The sequence below is a fragment of the Triturus cristatus genome, chromosome 3_2, assembly GCF_964204655.1.
Source record: "Triturus cristatus chromosome 3_2, aTriCri1.1, whole genome shotgun sequence".
Classification (NCBI taxonomy): domain Eukaryota; kingdom Metazoa; phylum Chordata; class Amphibia; order Caudata; family Salamandridae; genus Triturus; species Triturus cristatus.
The window spans coordinates 708,606,321-708,626,611 of NC_140584.1; the positions used below are offsets into that span (position 1 = coordinate 708,606,321).

The 20,291-nt window shown below is 42.7% G+C and overlaps 1 pseudogene; it reads left to right on the top strand.

Annotated features, from left to right (window-relative positions):
* The first annotated feature begins 17,263 nt into the window (after positions 1–17,263).
* On the top strand, positions 17,264–18,280 carry LOC146858007 (uncharacterized; annotated as a pseudogene).
* The last annotated feature ends 2,011 nt before the right edge of the window (positions 18,281–20,291 follow it).

Consider the following 20,291-nt stretch of genomic DNA (forward strand, 5'->3'; position numbering starts at 1 on the left):
TTTATAGATACGTTGAATATTCCAACTAGGGATATGCCAATTACATCATGTTGCACTTTAGGAGGGGTACAGTGCACAGAGGTCTAAGCCAGTAAAACAGGCAAGTCCAAAATCTAGGGGTACATCATTCAAAAGATGGTTAATTGCAACAACACCTTTACCTTGTAAATCTGAATTCTTTCTTTTTAGCTCTACAGATTAACCTAACTGAGGTTTTGTTACCTCCATGGAATATGTGTGCAACAAAATCACTTATCAAATGAAAATGTCCCTATGCCCCGACTGCTTTCCAAATAGCACCCCACCACAGCACCACAGCAAGGAGCAACCAACGTATCCATAGATGGGGAACTTCTATACTCTTTTTGATGGGATGCTATTAGAGGAAGACTCTTAATTGTGAAATTTTTGTAAACTACCACAGACAAAATCTATAGGCAAGTCAATCATAACAAGTGAAAAGCAGCAACACACACGAAGGTTAAAAAGCACACAATTGAATACACATTAAACTAATGATCAGCTGTATTTCAAAATTAAGTAATTTTTATTGGGAGTGTCTTAGAAACAAAGCAAATGCATTTTGATTTTAGGTAATGTGTCGCTTTAAAGTGCTTCACACACCAATTGTGCACAGAGAAACTATGACTCTTTTGGTCCCAATACCTCACACAATCACCAAGATGTTTATAAGGATTTTGTGATAGGTTTACAACTTAATACTGTACTTTTTGGTGAAAGATCCTTATATAAAATGCTATAATAAACTTGATGAAATTCCTTTCAGATCATATATGAATATATAAAAAGTGTAAATTATTTGTAGCGGCGACATCTCGAACATTTGATCAAAAAGCAGGTAGGTAGTGTGGAAGTATGGACGTAATTGGTGACTCCTGTGTTTAAATTATATCAATGCTACCCTTATTATTTAAAAGTACTTTTTAGTTCGATGGCGTCTTGGCTGTTTTGCCTAATGTAGTGTGCAGGCGTTTCTAGGGTATTATAAAATATAGATCAAGCGCTACAAGTTCCTGCTTTTGATGTCTCTCATAATGAAGTGCATGGGATGTTTCACATTTTCCATCAAAAAGGCATCTGTCAGAAATCCTTGTTATCTGTAACATATATAATGAGCTTGCAAATTAGCAAGTATAATTATCTGAGTGATGGAATGCTTAATGCCGTTTTAGCTGTTACTTATGGAAATCTATTGCAAACATGTTCGTTTTTATTTAAAAGAAAGTTATCCATTTCGATGCTTGCATTAATTGCGTAACCTCTACATTTAAGCAAGCATAAGCAGAGATAGCAGGTGCTGTCTTTTTTCTTTTTCAATTCAAAATCAAATAATTAGGAGCTAATAGCATCTACGTGTTAATGAATGCTGTAGACATTCAACAAACATGGTTACCATGCCTACCATATGTATTATAGTTTTAAAATACCAGGTTACAAAAATTGTAAATTGTTCCTCCACGAGGTGAGAATATATTTTTTAATGTGGCTATTTTTTGTCACCTGCACTAAATGCCATTGCACTTTTTTTGCTTGTAAATCGGTCACAACAGTATTTTGAAACATGTTAGAAATAGTCGATTTTCCATATTTACTGTAGGTTTCATATGCTCGCATTTCCTTGTTTTCCAGTTCCTATTTATTCCTAGTTAAGCACTTTGCATGATTCCATGTGAGAACGTGGACTGAAACAACAAACTGCAAAAAACATAGACTAAAGCATCTGCTGCTAAAATACCCACCATTCATTAAAATATCCCCAAAAGAGCTGGCTTGTTTTAAATTTCTAACTACAACCCAACTAACTTTCCGCCTTCTGCATGGCTGGGTTGATATATTAATCTAACTCTAGTCCTTGCATGTTGATGATAAATGCTCAAAGACGTGTTTAATGCATTTTAGGGGTAATTTAAGTATGGTTAATATTTTTGTCAGTAAGTCACCTTGACTCTATAGGTCCAATTACAAGTGTTCTGCCTATCCTGCTGAAATTCCTGAACCCAATAGTTACAAATAAACTCAGGGGTCTCCAGCCCCATGGTGTGAGAATTTCTCCTGCTTCTGTAGTGCTAGGACAGTGCAGGCAGATTTTGTAATTCCCAATGCTGCTGGTAACTTACATCACTGGTATATCGGGAGCTACAGGCCACTGGTAATCAGGGCCTTTGTTTCTTCAGTGTATATTATAAATTGACCTTATTGTCTAATCCCTGGAGTGTGTGTCTCTTTTGTGGACAGTGTATATAACAAAGGGTTTCATTTACAGTTTGGCAGATGGCATACTGCATCACAAACCTGGTGGGTGTCTTGTCCGTCATTACAAGTGCTTTATAGCATTTGACACTTGTAATACAGTGGATCGGACACCCGTCATAATTGGACAGATTATCTCTCTAGAAACCTACAATAAATAAGCTATTTCGGGTTTATTAAAAGGGATTTTTAATCTCTATTTCAGGATCCCTCCTCTCATGACTAATTAGTACTTACCCACTAACAACAAAGCGCTCCCTGTTTCTTCTGGAAAATGGAAGGAGCTCCAGGCCCAAATGGGATCCCACCGATGATATTTAAACTGGACATCGAATTCTGGAGCAACACACTAGTACCGCACTTTGTGGGTATACAAGAATTAGAAACCTGGCCAGAATCCTGGCAAGGATCGACCATAAGTCCAATTTATAACCAGGGAGATAGGAGTGATCCTTGCAATTATCGGTTGATCGCTCTACTTGACATAGAAGCAAAGTATTATGCTGGCATTCTGCTGGACGAATTGACATCTTGGGCAGCGTCAAAGCACATAATTGCGGCAAATCAAACAGGGTTCTGCAGAGGACAAGGAACTACCGCCAATGTTATGGCACTAACTCTGCTGGCAGACGCGGCCAAAGTAGGAAAGAATTCGCTGTTTCTATGTTTTATTGATTACAGCTCAGCCTTCGACCATGTGGACCAGGGCAAACTTTGGCGAAAGCTTGATAAATGGGGGATGCCGCAGCCCCTCCTGAAGCAGCTAATCTTACTTCACACCAACACCTGGGTTAAAATTAAACTGGGAGATGGGACGCACCTCTCCAGGCGAATCAACACCTCTAAAGGACTGAAGCAAGGGTGCGTCCTTGCCCCTACTTTGTTTAATCTTTTCCTGGCAGACCTACCAGGGGAACTGGACAGCACCAAATCGCATGCCCCACGGTTGGGGGACATCACGCTGTCCAACCTCCTCTATGCCGATGACCTGGTTCTAATAGTTCGAACTCTAAATGGCCTTCAGCAACTTCTAAACACTACCAGCATATTTTCACAGCGTAATGGATTAAAAATCAACCTAAAGAAAACAAAACTATGGCTGTGAATTATAAGAAGGCCAGGAAAAACTGCTGGTACCTGGACGGGCATAAACTGGACCATGTAGCGTGCTATAAATACCTGGGAGTCCTAGTAGACAGCAGAGGCTCGTCCAAACCGCAATTAGAAACGTTACAACGAAAAGGAACCACGATTTGTCTTGTGATGATCCCCTTGAAGAAAATACTGCCAGACTATACGCTTGACCTGCTTCTACAAGTATTGAGAGCTCGCCTTCAACCGACGCTAACATACGGGAGTGAATCAACTCTCAGAAAAGATGCTCTTACCCTCGACAGAGTGATCAGCAAAATTTATAGATCCATCTTTCGGCTACCCAATTATGCATCTCCTGCTCAAATCCGTTTGGAGTTCGGGGTCCAAAAACAGACAGTGGAAAGAAGGGACAGCTTCATAAAATGCTGGCATAAGATTAGAAATGCAGAGCAAGGCACCTTAAATGGCCACCTTTGGATTGAGCTGCAGCGACGAGAACGATCACACGCAAGGAAGTATCAGACTGAATCATTAGAAGCACTTGAACTGTCTGACCTCTGGAACTCCCCAGTAGATCACAAAAGTTTTAAAAATGTAGTAACAAAGGTTACAAAAATAACATTGTTATTAGAGGATAAAGAAACCCTAGCAAAAAGGGCACACGGATGGACAGTCCTAAATGATTATAAAACATTAAAGACCCAAGCCTATATGGACCACGGATTCAAACAGAAGATTAAAGAGAAATTTTTAAAACTGCGACTTGGTATACTACCAATTCTCCCTCACCTGGCCCAATGGAAAAGGAATCAGGAAGATAAAACTTGCCGTCTCTGCAGTGCAGGACCTGAAGATCTAATCCACATAATATGTATCTGCCCAATCTTAATGGACAAAAGGAGATCCTTATTACGCGCAATATGGAACCAGAAGGGCATCAGAACCTGTAGACATGCAGTCCAATTATGTTTTAATGCGCAGGAGACCCAATTAAACTGCAGATTGACAAAATACTTTGACGCAGTGGCGGAGAGAATTAAGGAGACACAAAATGAGGAAACTGACATTGCCTTGAGCGTAATTTATGGGCCACAGCTCTAACGAACAATAACAAAAATGTAAACTATCAACATGAACTTCATAATTTTAACTCCTGATAATTATTTTTTACCTTTGACATGTATCTCTTTAAAAGCTGTGTATCTTAAATTGTAAGTTTTAATTAACTGTGCAATACAATTATCTTATCTTATCCTGTTTCTTCTGGGGAGCTACATTCACCTCTAAACTACTATCAGGCGGTTGCGGCAACACAGTGATGAAGCATGCCTCCTAGGTTGGGGGGTGAGTGTTCATTTTAATTTTTTTATGAGAAACTATTCAACACACAACTTATGAAATAGAGTCTCCTCATTTAGATAATCCCTATGGGACACTTTTTCGCATAGATAGCCTTTTTGCGTACTATAGTGTCATGTTTTGTGAGGTAGCTATTTAAGGCAGTCCCACCCTCTCATTCTTCTTTTTGTCTTTCACATGCCTAGCACAATAGGTTAGGTGTGGGAACTTCTCTGGGACAGTAAGTATTCTTGCTTGATTTTGGGAACACTTGGGCTCCATTAATTATTATGAAAGTTCCTTGACCCTCTAATCAATGTTACTCAGTAGACTTTTATTTCAAAGACTTCAAAAACTAAACGCCTAAGGAGAGCTAGAACAGGTGGCCATTCTTTTAGTTATTTGGCTGCTGCCCACTGGACTGCACTTCCACTGGACATCCGACTTATGGATACTCACAAAAGTGATGCAATGGCTGCGCAAACGTTTGCAAGGGGCTTGTAAATCTGCCCCCCAGTTCCAAAGACACCACTGACAACCAACTATTACTGTTATGTAATTGACGTTTTAGAAAGTAAGATCTTCATACTTTGACTGTTGAACAGTAAAAAGTATAAAAACGCAGCCAAAGAGAAAATTGTATCTCTGAGAAGGTTGAGATATTCAATTAATGATAAGGATTTCCAAAGTCATATAAAACTCAGGTGGTCTAAGATGTAAGCGGTCAGTTTCTCAGATTGCTCAGAATCAAAAAAATTCTAACGAAACAAATGCAAGCTTAGTTTAAACCTACAGTATTGACTATACCAAGAGAGTCTAGTATCTGTCTAACATTTGGTTCTTCACATACTTTTTCCTACTGGTAATTATAAATTCTAAAAGTTTTTTTTAAATATGGTTATACCAATGGAACCATCACTGATCTTCCTCGGCTCTCATTCCAAGTCTCCTTCTCTGCAGTTCCCTCCCTAATTCCACTCCAAATATCAAGCGTCTGATAATTTAGCTAAAGTGTCAGTTCTGCAGAAGGTGGGCATATTGAGAATACTGTTCCTGAGGAACCTGGGTCCTGTCACCCTCATCAAAAGAGAGCAGATGTAAATTCAGCCTATGTAAATCACAAACATTTAGAGGTCAGGAGGCCTAAAATGAACACTCCTAGTAAATAAAGCTTCCTCTAGGAGCAAAATCCTTTGAACTCAGACAAATCAACCTACAGGGATGGAGAAAACAGAAATTGTTATTCGCCTTCATGTTTAAATCACCCCAACAGGTCCCCAGTGCCACTAGGCCAAAGGAAAACTTCATAGCACATTACAGTTCTTTAAATAGCCACCTAGGATGACCAGTGACTGGGGGAAATTAGCTCTTGAGAGGAGGTGAGCGTGGCCCTCCCCCTTCTTTTAAGTTATAGCCCCCAGGTTCCTGGGGGCAGAAGATACTTGGGAGTGTGGTATTTCCACTAATGGAAAGAGCCATTCCCCTAGCAAGTCCTGTGTCCCTGGAGAGTTACAGACTTCCCAGACTTGAGCCTCATGCCGCGAAGCACACACTGTGAATGATATTACCTAACCAAATATGGGAGGAAAAAAAAGAATAAACACCAGATCCCACTCTGATTTCCCCAAGATGGGCAGAGCACAGGACGCCCCTGGAACCATGAGGACTTTGGGGTTCACTTGCGACCTCCAATCCAGGTGGTTTACTTAGGACTATGGAGGTGCCATTTTTTTTTTTACACTGAGGACTATAAAAAAGATTTTACCTTTCATTTCAGTACATCTCCAAAAAATACTTGTTACATTGCTGGTTATGGCCAAACTGGACTACTGTAATGGCCTACCTCTTATGGCACACCAATACAAACTAAACACATTTCAGACCTTACAAAAGGCAGCTGTCAGACTCCATTTTAAAACTTCCAAACATCCCTTGGCTTCTAATGCTATAAGAAAATTGCATTGGCTTCCCATCAGACAAAGAATCACTTTCAAAGTACTCGGCATCACCTACAAAGTTCTGCATGGCCTCGGTCCACTCATTCCACAACACAGCTTTAGAAGGTACAGGACCTGACGCTCAGCCAAATCTGCAGTGCTTACCAGGTTAAGGCGAGCAACCTGGGGGGGCAAGAGCATTGTACTGGGAGCCACTAAAGCTTGGATCTCTCTCCTGCTGCACATTAAGGAGGCCCACAATCGATTACTTTTCAGGAATTCTTCAAAAGCCTGGCTATCTGTAGTCTCACCTCCAGACATTCAAGCGCTCTAGAAAACTATTTAACTTAACGTAGCATAACACTTGGCAATCGAGGAACCAGGGTAAGACTACAGTGTGTTAAATAGCCAGGTTGGAGGCGGGTCGCGTTGGGCCCGAGTCTGTGGGCAGCAGCGGTTGAAATTGAGGCATCGGCGATCGCCCTTGCCTGGTGGGACAGTCTGGCTGGTCGCATGGAGGCACATTGTAGACCTGTGTGAGAAGACCGCCTGGTGCCCCTTGGAGTTGTGATTGGTAGAGGTGCTCCTGCGCACTGACGTGGGGAGGTCTGCATTGCATAACACACTCAAACAACACACCGGGGCAAACACGGGGGAGTTTCCTAATGGTGAGCCGTGCCTCTCTACATCACAGGCCAGAGGAGGTGGCACTTCCCAGGTAAGGTCCTTGTGCTGTGCCAAACTTGTGAGACGGGAGCGCCATGACTTCATGCCTAAGATGGCCCTGTTGCATCACCTGCATCAGGAGGTTCCCCAGTTGACTCGTCAGTGACTGCTGTACCCAGGCTTGTGAAATCCAGTCTGGCTGAGGCTCCTGCTGGCTGAGTCACAGATTAGGAGAGAGCACAGTGGCTTGAGCCCCAGTGTCGATGTTCAATGAGGAGAAAGTGGGACGGGGAGCAGAGGAGGGCGGGGGTTCATGTCGGGCCCAGAACTAGCACCTGTGGGTGGCGCACACCATGCCGTGAGCAATACCTGCACTGCGGTGACCCCACATCGCCGAGGACACTGCACAAGACTGGTAGGGGACTCCACTAACTGACACAAGTCACTGATATCAGTCATTGGAGGTGGCGGGTGCCAGGGGCATGGGCAGGGCGGTTCGGGCCCAGGCCCTTGGGCATGCAGCTTGATCCACCGACACTCTCTGGGGCACTGGGGAATATGGAATCTGGTTGCCACTGTTAGATCGGAGGAGGCAACCGGGTGGTGCTGCCTTTCCTTGCCCCCGTTAGTGTGCTTTTGGGTTTATGGGGAATTCCCTCAGTGCCGCCATAAGGAAGATTCCTGGTTAGCACACAGCTGACTGGAGGAGAGGGACTACCTGGCCACACTGCACTGCATGTAATACATAGAGCCTGGGTGTCTGGTGCAACGAGGGGCCTCCAGCACATGGGGCAGCATCAACACCTGATGGCTCCTCCGTGTCGGTGGACTGAACGGCTTGGGATTGCTGGCCAGCGGGGAAGGTGACAGCAGACACCCTGGACTCCAAAGTAGACTTTGTACTCGCAGCTGTGGAGAAAATATGTTCCTCCCTCAAACAAATGTGCACTTCCCTTGAGGGCCACATCAACAAATTCACAGTCGACTTCACCCTGGAGTGCACAGATCATTGTAAGCTGAGTGACTAGGCACACAACATTGAGCAAGACCTGGCTATGTTACCCAGACCACAGCATTGGAGGTACAGCTGGTAATGGCACATGTGAAGTCACTAGCAAGAAGAGCAGAGGATGCAGAGGGCCACTCCCGGTGGAACAACGTGAGGGTGATGGGTCTGCCCGAGGGAGCAGAAGGAGCTGATGCAGTGGCATATACTGTGACATGGTTGTCTGCCCTACTGCCAGCAGATGCACTCTCCCAATTCTTTGTGGTGGAGCAGGCCCATCGAGTGCAGGCGAGCTGTCTGCCACTGGGGACATGTCCTAGACCCTTTCTCTTCCGCCTCCTACAGGGATCATGATGCTGTTGAGAGAGGTATGCAAGTTGGGGAGGTGAAAGAAGATAATGCCACAGTAATTTTCTTCCCTGACTACGCCACGGGGTGCAGAGGCAGAGGGGGTAATTTCTAGTGGTTAAGCTACACCTCCAAGAGTTGAGCATTAAATACTCCCTCCTCTTACTGGCAAGGCTGCAAGTGGTCTCAGAGGGTAACGCGCAATTCTGTGACTCCGCTGAATCTACTGGTTGCCAGGTGTTGCAGATAGGGAGTGAAGGGTCTGTGCAACAAGCTGTCATTCATGGAGCCAGTCATAGTGAAAGGCGTAACAGGAGCAGGTGTCCCCCGCCACCACTACAAGCCACTGCCAATCTGGAGAAGGTTACACAAGAGAGGCAGAAGGCACTGAATGGGGGGGCGACGATATGCAATTACACTCAGGGATGGGATCCCGACACTTCCCCTGAACACTCTCCCAGTGATGATGGCTCCACTGCGACATGGCTATCCAGAGCAGAGTCAGGGAAGCCCCTGGATGTGACTCTTCTAATGGCAGATGACCTAATTTAAGGTTTACTGGTTGTGTGTCTCTCCTTCATCCACGGTTCCAGATGGCTACGGAGAGTCTTTGGCTTTCTGCGGTTTCCGGTCTCCAAATTTCTGTTGCTGAAGTTCCAGTCTACCAAGGTCAGCAATTAGAAGGGTCAGGACCAGTCATCACCCAAAGGGATCAGAGTAGTTGTACAGGTGAGTCACGCATGACATGGGTGGTGGTTGTAGTCTCCTTGGTGCTCCTAGCTGCAATGGCAAGAGGTCCATGGTGTCGTTGACCTTGCCAAAGATGAACTGTGTGAGTTCTTCTATTATCCAAGGGCTTCATTTATGAGGTTCTAGTGACACTTTTGGAGGAGAAGGAAAGGACAAGCGTATGAAGAAGGTAAGCAGGACAGCGGGGGACACAATCTTGCATAAACAGTCTCAAGCCCTGGGTGAAGATAGATTGCTACCACCTGGTGAGGAGCGAGGGGAAAACTCAATAATTATCAGTCCCTCGGAGCCAGTTACAACGGCAAATAGAGATACAAATAGAGGTACAAGTTACTGCCTCAGCAATAGGCAGTTTCTTGTAAACACCCTGATAGCCGCCGTTAAGTCCAGTATTGCACCCTTAAGTACTAGAAAGAAGGGGAGAAAGCAGGGCACGGCCACAACATTTCCCTCTAGAACAAGAGGGAAATAAAATAAAGAGAGAGGTTCAGGTGTAGACTTAGAACCCAAGGTTAGAGTTACCCCTTCTCTAAGATCATTTTTTAAAGTGCAAGTACAAGAACAAACACAAGAAGGTCATGAAATACCACCTTCTAACAAAAAGCACCCTGTATATAGTACTAATAAAAATAAGGGTGAGGGTAAGACGACCAAAATGGAGAGCAATACACCACAAGAAGTGATAATAGAGGGTAATACAGCAGAAGAGAGCCAGTCACCAAATGCAAATGGTGAGAACCCATAACAAGGTGTGCAACAACCTGAACCCCCTCAAAACTTGACAGAAAAAATACTGGAAGGTATTTTAGTAGAAATGAGGGCCAAATTTGTGATCTCCGAGAAAAATCTAACTAAGATACAGGAGGCTTGCGAAATATTGGATATCAAACTGAATGCACTAGGGGAGAGAGTTACAGCAGTAGAGGCAACAGTCGAAACTTTGAGTAAGGAAGTAGAACTACATCAAAAGGAAATTAAAGTACTCAAGTCAAATGAAGGAAGCCTCAGGGGCAAGCTAGATTCCCTAGAAAAGCAAAAAAGGAGGAATAATTTAAGAATTCTGAATGTGCCAGAAGGAATAGAAGGGGAGGACATAAAAAAGTATGTAATCTCGCTGCTAGAAGATAACTTCCCCTGGACAAAATCAGCTGCATTAGTGGAAGATATCCGAAGGGTTCACCAAGACCTTTTCGGTAAAAGCAAGATGAGGAAAACCCCTAGCAAAATCCTGATAAATTTTAAGACATTTACCCTCAAAGAAAAAATTCTGAGTGAAGCCCTAAAGAATGGCACCTACACCAAAGATGATTGGTCATTCAGAATCCAGTCAGACATTTCTAAGGCATCTCAAGACAGACAGTGGGAGCTTGGCCAGCAGATGCAACACCTAAGGTCCTTAGGCTCAACAGTCCAGATGAGCTTTCCTGCTGCCCTGAGAATAATGTGGAGAAACAAAATTTACAACACCAGAGAGCCCAAGGAGGTTGAGGGCTTCTTGGAACAAATGCGAGTGCAACAGTAAGAATAGAATAGACGTTTGGAGAGCACTGAGCTCATAAAGGGCAATCAATACTGCTAAAAGGGAGGCTTCTCCACGGTGGGAGGAGACAATAAAGTTTAAAGAAACAATGAGGAAAAAATATGTGCACATGGGTGGGGAGCATAATAGGGAAAAAAACAAAAAAGAGTCCACACAATGCAAAATGAAGGAGCAAGGGACCGCTAAGACGGAAGAAGGTCCCCAGTTTCAAAAAGAAAAAAGAAATGAAGAAAGACCCAGTAGTAGTTAATATTCTTTCCTGGAATGTTAACGGCCTCAGAACTAAGAGCCGTAGAAGGAGAATTTATGAATATCTGAAAACAATAGATAGCGAAATCATAATATTGCAAGAAACAAATCTCCTGAAAAAGGAATAGGAAGAAATAATAAATAATCAAAGATGGGTGGAGTCATATGTTTGTACAAATCAAGAATGTTGCATTAAGGGGGTAGTGATATTATTTTAAAAGTCTCTTAAGGGAAGGATCGAATCATCCGAGGTGGACAGGAAAGGGACTCCCAGCTGGAAAGGAGGTAAATCTCATATAAATGAGAGAGTGGTTAGGACTATGTATAAAAGACTTGGGTTTATCTGACATCTGGAAGGTGAAAGGAGATAAAGTCCAATGTTTTACCTTTCAAAACAAAAAATTAGGGCATTCATCAAGAATAGATTATTTCCTGTTGACTAGGAACCTAATTAATGGCACACAAAGGGTAGAACATCTGCCAGCCTATTTATCTGACCACTCTATGATCCTGCTAAAACTGCAGATGAGGCATGCTGCACCTCCAAGATGGACAGTCAATCGCACAATTCTGGCGGATCCCCAAAACATTGGAACCCTTATAACAGAAACAGAGCAATTTTTCCTGGCAAATAAAAGGGTACCTCTAGGCAAGTTGCCTGGGACTCCTATAAGGCGGTAATCAGAGGGAAGATACTAAGCATTGCAACATATAAATCTAAAAAAACAAAGCACATAATCAGTCAAATGGAAGATGTAATAAAACACACAATTAGAAAAAGAAACTTAAACATCAGAGATAAAAAGAATAGAGACTGAAAGGAAAGCAAATGGGAAGATCAAATATAATAAAAATGTCAATGTTACCTAAATTTACCTACATTTTTAGCTCAATTCCACTAGAGTTTAAGAGGGAGTTAATAAAGAAACTACATGGAGAACTAAAAAGCTTTAGATGGTCATCAAAAGGGACAAGAACAGCTTACAAAAAAAGAACAAGGTGGCAAAGCAAGCCCAGACATGTTAGAATATTATAGAGCTTTCCAGTTCAAATATATGAGGGTTCTATTAAACGAATATGAGCTGTATCCCGCCTACCTGCAAGCAATGATTGGTGATGGAGGAAACTACCTATACAAATTTGGACATCTGAAGTATTTTAAAAAGATCAAACTGAAGGTTCTCATGTCAGCAGCAAAATGATGGTACCACATAAGAAGAACACTGAAGATACTGTACTACAGTTAATATGCTCCTAAATGGGACTCACCAGGGACTCCAGAATGTCTTAAGGATAGACTCACAATCCCATTAAGGCAAGCAGGAATACTCAAATGGGTTCAACTGATAGTGGACAACAACATCATTGATTGGGACCAACTGGCAAATATTACAAATGGTACTTTATCAAAATTTAAATTCTATAAAATGTCAAGTTGGGTGAAGACTCTGGTAGAATGTAAAAAAGGAAATAGAGAATGGGAGATGGAAATGCAGAAATGTGGGACTCTAAAAAAAGAAGTCTCACAATGGTATTGGGTCCTTATACCAGCTGGCGAGGAGGACTTCATAATACCAGATGCGATCTGGGGGAAAGAACTGCCGACGCTGGATGTTAAAAAAACATGGCAAGTATCTATGGAAAAATGTTTGTTTATTGTCAAATCTGCTGCTTTAAAGAGAAATAATTTATTTACCACACATACAGCGTATTGGTCTCCGAAGAGGTTATCCAAATTCAGCGGGCAGAAAACGAAAAACTGCACAAAATGTGGAGAGGAGAAAGCAGACGACTTGCACATGTTCCGGCAGTGCCCCCAGCTCGAAAAGTTCTGGCATGAAGTGGGTAAGGTACTAGAGAGTCTACTAGAACAACCAATCGAAGTAAGTATTGACCTTGTTATATTTGGGGTGGGTCTAGTAGAGGAAGGCTTACACAAGCTCAATAAGAAGGAAGAAAATCTACTTTTCCTGTTAATACTACTAGCCAGAAGGGAAATTTGTGTTAAATGGATAAGTTCCTTGCCACCTACACATTGGGAATGGCTGGCATCTATTCACAGGATAAACAGGCTGGATAGAAGTGGAAGACACAGTAACAAGTATAATTTTTTGGAAATTTGGGAACAGTTCAATCAGTCACCATAATGAACCAATTCGAAATAATGGATGCATAAAGTCCAATGATTACGCGATAGCAATAACTAACAAGCAAAATGCTTGTTTGAGCAGCCAGGAAAGCTAGCTCCCCCCCCCCCTCAGATCATATTTATTGGTAATGGAAATAAAGGGACCCTAACGTACAACGGCAGGAAATTCCCCGAACCATGCGGGGCAGTGAAGGGTTGGAACAAGAAAGTTAAGGGTCCCCGACAACGCCATACACAAACTATTGCAGGATGAGGACAAAAAAAGAAAAGACAATATATCATTGAATGTAAAAGCCAATCTTTAATCAAAGGTGGAATTTTCCTGAAATATTTAAATATTGAATGCATTGAGTTTTGACCTTAAACATCTTTCATTAATTAAAGGGGTGAAACCCTGAAAAAGACAGTTATCCTAGCATTTACTAACTGCACCCAGAATGTTGTCTCAGACACTTCGGGCATATTTACAATGAAGTGGTGGAGCACAGTGTCAGCCTCCTTGGCTTAACACAGCACTCCACCAGTTTAGAAATGCAGGGCTGCACCATATTTACAACAATATGGTGCAGCCCTGTGTTTCCCTCTCCACTGGTGCGAAATTTAGCAGCCTAGTGCCAACGCAGGCACTCTTGCACCATGGTGTAAGGGTATATGCGTTGATGGGAAGATTGTTTATGGCAAGAAGGTCTGCAATCCTGCACATAAACAAGCTTTAAATTGCATTTTGTAACTTTTATGTGTGCTGCTTAATGCAGCACATATAGAAGCTGCAAAACTTCATTTTTCTTTTTGATTGGTTATGTGCAGGAAAGGTCACCTTCCTGCCCATAAACAGTCAATGGCAATTTGCTCTGTCTATGTGTGCTGGACAATGCAGCACACATGGAAACAGCAAAGACGAGGAGAAATAAAGCAATTCTCCTTGTTTCACCTGTTTAAGACCAGGTTTTCCCAGGTCTTAATTTTGGAGCTGCCGCCTATTTACTCCACCCTCATAAAAAGGGGACAGCGTCAAAATCAATGGGTGTTGTGGTGGAACGCAACAGCCATTGCTCTCCCCTTTCATGCTAAGTACAGCATGAATGGGTGCCTTATTTACAAGGCAGCGTTAATGCTGCCTAGTAAATAAGGCAAAGCCCCTATCGCCACTACAGCACTTTTGGGGACAGTGGCTTGTAAATATGCCCCTTAGGGTGATATCTTCTTTTGAAGATTCGGGGCAGACCATTAGAGGTGCCTCTAATGCATGGGGTTACAGGGTGCAACCTTTTTTTGGTGCCTGCCCCATGTTGGTTTGTGAGTCTTTTAAGGGAGTTTCACCCCAGTTGTCACAATTGTTGCCCAGTACTGCCTACCTGCCTGCCTGCCGCCCTGGAACCCTCTAACACAGATTCCTTATAATTTCTTTGCCGTGGTATCTCAGCGAGCTGTGGTCACATCAGGTCTGGAATTTGCAGACCAAATGGTTTCATTCCAGGAGACGATTTGCATTGGGAGATGTGAAATTTCACTCGTTTTTGCTACAGGTGAAATACAACAAGGGCCTTAGTGTCCCCCATAAACTGCCCTTTTTACTCCTTCCCTTCCATAACACACTGCCTACATTCAGTCATTTTGAGCTGGTATGTGTAATGCTAACTTGGAAAAGGGCAATTTAAACATCGCTATTGAGTCATAGATCAGTCTACTAATGTACTATATAGTTTGTAAAGTACATATATAAAATATGTTCTACACTTTATCTTGAGCAACAGTATAGCAATACATCCCTGCTAAGTGTCCACTCAAAGTACTAACAACACGGCCTTATCTTTGCTTTTCCCAAAACATTTTTGTTCCCTTAAGCAGCAGGTCTCCCTCGTCTTTCTTCCTACTGTTGAGAACTGTTTTGCAATAAAACACTACTGAAAATGCTATTCAGTGGCATTCTTCATCAGAATGGTGCTGCAATTTACGCTGAACTCAGAAGAAACAGCTTCTCAGTGTCCATCATTTCCTCCCATACTGCAATGCTGTTTTATTGGCTATTTTCTGTCTTCAATTGCAGGGGACGATTTCACTCTGCAGAGCAGCTGATATTCAAAGGGAAACTAGCAAATGACACTGCAGAAAACATTAGCTTCGCCGGAGAGAGCTATTAAAGAACCGTCCAAGATCTAGAAACTGATGCATCAAAGACAAATGGGGATTGTATTCTGCTTGCATGCTAAGCAAAATCAATGTTGCACACAGGCCAACTGAAACTTGCTTACAGGGACTGCTCAATATCACTCTGTTCTCATTTCTCCTTTGACATTGTGTAATCTTCAACAAGGAGAGTGTACATTTTACATTGAAAGCAGGATTAGCGAATGCCTCTGCTACTGAAAACTGCATTGAGAGTCGTCCTACTTTAACACACACTCCTGTGAATGTAACAAAATGGGATGAGCTGCCAGAGAACAATATCAGTGGGTAGTGGGAGTTCTTTACCCCCTTTTATGCCTTCCTAGCCCAGCAGACGCATGGGCTATGGCATCGGATTCTACAAGAAACGAGACTTCGGACTCAAGGGGGTTGCTAGCAGTTGGCACAGGGTTGTGGATTCCTGCTTCGTGTCCAGTGATGAGTGAGGTCCATTTTACTCTTGCATGAATGTCGTCTAGATCCAGTGAATTGGTGCATAGCTTCCTAAATATGACATACTGGTTTGCGCCCTGCATGTTCCAAATTGTGTGGTGCAAGCATGAAGCAAAGCCCTCATAAATAAATATGCCCCTAAACCCGCAACTATGAAGTACTGTTTGATGCTTTGATACTCACCTTGGTGCAAGAAACGAATGCCGTTTTCAACACCATGCATTATCAACTTCTCCAGAGGAGTATGAGAACACTTGTGCTAACTCACCATTAACCATCGTGCAAGCAGTCAATGAAGTATATATGCTATACATCATCTAATGCACACTGGGGGTTGCACACTCTGGTGCTGACCGCTTTGATGTTGACCTTCATGCTAGAAGTAAATGCAGCATTCATGCCAGGTATCATCTAATACCAAAGCAGGAGATGCACACTCTCCATGGACTGGTACTTGCTTTGATTGCTGACCTACATGCAAACAATGAATGCTGCATACATGAGATGTAATATTTAATGCCGAAGAGGGGATACAGACTCTTGTGCTGATTACTCATGGACATTGGTACTTGCTTTGATGCTGGCTTATTTGCAAACAGTGACTATGACCTGGCATGATTACTAAAATGGCACCTGTTCTGGATTCAGCACCAAAACACTGATCAAACTACAGCATGCTCTGAAATATGTATTTATGCACCTCCATGCTGAAAATGATCACATTACCTCTCCGACAACATGAACACTTGCACGAGCAACATATCAGTAGAATACAGGGACACGTTTGCTTGTCAAGTAAAAAGTGACAGTTTCCTGCCGCGGAAGTGATGTCATGTTTCACTGGGACTTCCTGTCCCCTGTTTGTCCCATCCCGGAACTGGTGTAGGTGTAGGTGTGGTGTCACGTATCCTGGGGGTGGGATCAGGGTGGTTGTGACATTACCTGGTCACATATTAGTCACGTGGCTGGGGCACATCACTAGGGGTTGGGTCTATGCGGCAACCCTCTGCGAACCAGGATCCCTGGAGATCATATAACCACAATGTGATGTAGAGGTATACGCCTCTTTTTGGGGGGTTTGGAATACATATAAGGAACTCCTAAGAAGTCTATGCAACAACCAAGACCTGCCTAGTTGAAAGAGATCGCTCTGCCAACATGAAGAGATACAACCTCCTCATCAAAAGAACACCCTTGGCTGGAGGGCAGGGCACTATCAATAGATATTACCGTAACCTGACAACTTCGGTAATGGATGAGAACGCACAGGCTTTCATGAGGACCTGTGCCCATGTATGGAAGTGCTCAGCCTCCTGGAGCTGCCTCAACTGATATCTCCTATTAAGGGGGCCACCAGCCGCAGCAAAGCTTCGAGTACCAAAGTAAATGTTGGAAACAATTTCATCGACATGGAAGAGGGTGAAGAATCTATAGCCCCTCCTAAGTCACCTGTCAATGAAGCTATGGGTTTTCTGGATGAAGCAGTCCCAGAGACTGTCGTCGTGCAGCAGTCGCGTGCAAGTTCTGGCGACAGTTATGAGTCAATGGACCTTTGCAACTCTCCCACATAAATCCAGAGGTTAGTAAAATTGCTATAGACACTTAACCTATATAGGCTTGTATTTTATTTTATTTTTGTTTTAACTAATTGTGTGTCTTTCTTTCTTTTTTGAACCGTAGAAAGCATCAGTAAAAAGAGCTGTGGAAGGGGGGCATCCTTCAAAAGTTAACAACGTAAAGTTCAAGTGCGTATGCTGTTCAAAACAGACTGAAAGTTCCACAAAGCAAAACAAAGAACCTCATAAGAATTCTGTTTGCACCTATACAATAGCACAGATTTTGAAAAGGAAACTCCTGGTGTCCCCTACGATGCCATATGGCCTGTTAAATGTTTTGCTGCAACAGTTTTCAACATCTGTGTCAAATGTGACTTTTATAACCTTTGTTATGGTCATAATATTAAATATCTGCAGCAGGAGGCTCACAAGTGTCTATAACACTCATACACATCAAGAACAATCCACCATATATGTAGTTTGTTAGACCCTTGAAAGGTATATAAACTGTTAAGGTTGGAGTATGGGTTGCCTGAGGAAAATAAATATGTCCACCGTGATATGATGAAGATCTTGTCAGCAACGCTCTAAGAGATCCAATACTCCAGGAAGCCACGCTCTAATTTTGGGCATATGCAAGGGTTGTGTACGTATTATGATAGAAGAATGATAGAAAGGTTTGTCGAAAGACGCATGTGTGATATGTGTTTTAAAAATAAAAGAATGTGCTCTTTAGACCCACTAAGACTATTTTAAAAATACTGAGTCCCAAGTTAGCGGTACATTAATTAAGCCTGGGCAAAGCACTACGCTACGCTCGCATAGTTTGCGAAGTTTGCGCTACTCCGCACTACGCGAATTGCATATAGCACAGTGCAAACACCTGTAACGTAGCATTGCGTAGTGCAGCGGTCATTTTTTGCTTGCTCGCGGTCCTCAACGTCAAGTTGGCGACCGCGAGCAAGCAAAATGACATCCCGGCGAGACTTTTTCCTCGTTCGCGATCAGCAACATCAAGTTGCCGATCGCGAGCGTGGAAAATAAACCTCCCGGTGAGATTCTCAATGCGGGGAGGTCAGGTTTCTCATTGCGAGTGGTCACGTATGCTCGCAACCGCTCGCGATGAAAAACTACCAGTCCGCATTGAGAAAGCTGCCGCTCGAGTAAAAATCTACTTGAGCGGCAGAAAACTACAGCTCGCACTGTGCAAGATGCCGTTTTCAATGATTGCACAGTGCCGGATGCTTGTCCGCACTGTGCAATCATTGAAAACGGCATCTTGCACAGTGCGAATAGGGTACTACGCAGTTCACGAAGTGCTACGCGTAGCTCGCGTAGTGCGGAGTGCACTTTGCGTAGCTACGCGTAGCGCTACTTCACGAACTACGCCCAGGGTTAACATTAATGTGTTATTTACTGTTACATGCTTACTCACTTTTAGGAAGAGCATCAGAATGCCATGGTGCAAGATGCCTATGAGTTACACCCACGGTACATATGTATTGCCAAATTGATATATGTGTTGCTTAAGGAAAGAATAGCTGAAATACACCATTTAACTCTGTGTTACCTAAAGATCTGTGAGCTACCCATGGCACAATGCAACAGCTCTGAGTGTATAGCCACATGGTGTATCAATGCCTTATGCGTGAGTTAAGACTAATGCAGACGACCAGCGTATACATCACCTTGGAGTTTCTGACCCAAGATTATTTCAGAAATAAAGGTTTTGTATTGTCCGACCTAGAATTTTATGAACTTTTGAATGCCGTCACTATCCTGAGTGTACAAAATTGAAGGAGTGGTGAGTGGGAAGTCCTGTTTAGAGCCATTGAGTGAATATCTTTAAAAATATCAAAACTTGTGACACTGAACCAGAATAGCTATCCTGGCACTAGTAATGTGTGTAGCAGGTGTTGTGTTATGCATACTTAATGAAAAGGCCACAAACTGATCAACAATTTCAAGTCAAAGACCATGAAATTGTAAAGTGCTCTGTGTCTGTGTCTTGCTAAGATTCTTTATTTTTAATAAATTGTGCTTACACAAAACAAGCGTTATTCATTTCATTGGCTACATGGGATGATAACATTTCGGGGGATGAGTTAAGGAAGCTTTGTTACAATACAATAGAGGTTGTAAGTTTTGGAGACGTTGAAACTCTGTTTTGAAGGGCTCTAGTTGAAAATGAACCTGTGAAAAGAGCAAGGGTGAAGTCCTAGTTATCTAGGGAAGAGGCGTATTGACTCCATAAACCAGCAAAATGGCATTTTAAGTGGAGACCCACCATTGTTAATGCAAAAATAGATTATCAATGGCAGGCGGACATAATCAGTCTTCAAGATCTAGCCGAGCATAATAACGGAGCTCATTATATAATAATGGTGATAGATGCATTGTCCAAGTATGCCTTTGTAGAGGCACTAAGCGATAAAAGTGGTATTAGCGTCACCAATGCATTGAAAAATATCTTCAGAAAAGGGCGAGTCCCTCAAAAACTACAGATGCTGGAAACATTTTTTTTAGCAAAACCTTTCAGAAATTATTAGAACAACATTGTGTTCATCATTTTGTATCAAATACAGAGGTAAAAACAGCTGTTTTAGGGCATTTTAACAGAACTTTAAAGTCTAAGATGTGGAGATACTTCATCGCCTACACCACTTACCGATACGTGGATTTTCTACAGGTTTATTTAGATGTTTATAATCCCAGTTACCACAGAACAATCAAACACCCAATAATCCATTAATGGTGTGGAGAACTG